The sequence below is a fragment of the Arachis ipaensis genome, chromosome B8 (assembly GCF_059453495.1).
Source record: "Arachis ipaensis isolate K30076 ecotype BB chromosome B8, ASM5945349v1, whole genome shotgun sequence".
Taxonomy (NCBI): Eukaryota; Viridiplantae; Streptophyta; class Magnoliopsida; order Fabales; family Fabaceae; genus Arachis; species Arachis ipaensis.
In genome coordinates, this window is record NC_142443.1 from 79,486,230 (window position 1) to 79,487,303 (window position 1,074).

General features: G+C 39.6%; 1 non-coding gene across 1 annotated transcript; it reads left to right on the plus strand.

Moving 5' to 3' along the window:
- The first annotated feature begins 340 nt into the window (after positions 1–340).
- LOC148548568 (small nucleolar RNA R71) lies at positions 341–448 on the plus strand. The gene has a single exon (XR_015897701.1). It is a non-coding gene; the product is annotated as a small nucleolar RNA R71 (small nucleolar RNA).
- Positions 449–1,074: the final 626 nt, after the last annotated feature.

Consider the following 1,074-nt stretch of genomic DNA (forward strand, 5'->3'; position numbering starts at 1 on the left):
CTTCCTCAGAAGATGTCTCTTGAGTACTGTTGGATGCAGCTTGCATTCCATTCAGACTCTGAGAAATCATATTGACTTGCTAAGTCAATATTTTGTTCTGAGCCAATATGGCATTCAGAGTATCAATTTCAAGAACTCCCTTCTTCTGAGGTGTCCCATTACTTACAGGATTCCTCTCAGAAGTGTACATGAACTGGTTATTAGCAACCATGTCAATAAGTTCTTGAGCTTCTGCAGGAGTTTTCTTTAGGTGAATGGATCCACCTGCAGAATGGTTCAATGACATCTTTGATAGTTCAGATAGACCATCATAGAATATATCTAGAATGGTCCATTCTGAAAGCATGTCAGAAGGACACTTTTTGGTCAGTTGCTTATATCTCTCCCAAGCTTCATAGAGGGATTCACCTTCTTTCTGTCTGAAGGTTTGAACATCCACTCTAAGCTTACTAAGCTTTTGAGGAGGAAAGAAATTGGCTAAGAAAGCTGTGACCAGCTTATCCCAAGAGTTCAGGCAATCTTTAGGTTGAGAGTCCAACCATACTCTAGCTCTGTCTCTTACAGCAAACGGGAAAAGCATAAGCCTGTAGACCTCGGGATCAACCCCATTGGTCTTAACAGTATCACAGATCTGTAAGAACTCAGTTAAGAACTAAAAAGGATCTTCAGATGGAAGTCCATGAAACTTGCAGTTCTGTTGCATCAGAGACACTAATTGAGGTTTAAGCTCAAAATTGTTTGCTCCAATGACAGGGATTGAGATGCTTCTTCCATGTAAATTGGAATTAGGTGCAGTGAAGTCACCAAGCATCCTCTTTGCATTGTTATTATTTTCGGCCATATCTTCTTCTTTTTCGAAAATTTCTGTCAGATTTTCTCCAGAGAGTTGTGCTTTAGCTTCCCTTAGCTTCCTCTTCAGAGTCCTTTCAGGTTCAGGATCAGCTTTAACAAGAATGTTCTTGTCCTTGTTTCTGCTCATATAAAAAAGAAGAGAACAGAAAATAATAGGGATCCTCTTTGTCACAGTAGAGAGGTTCCTTTATGTGAGTAGAAGAAGAGAAGAATATAAGAAAG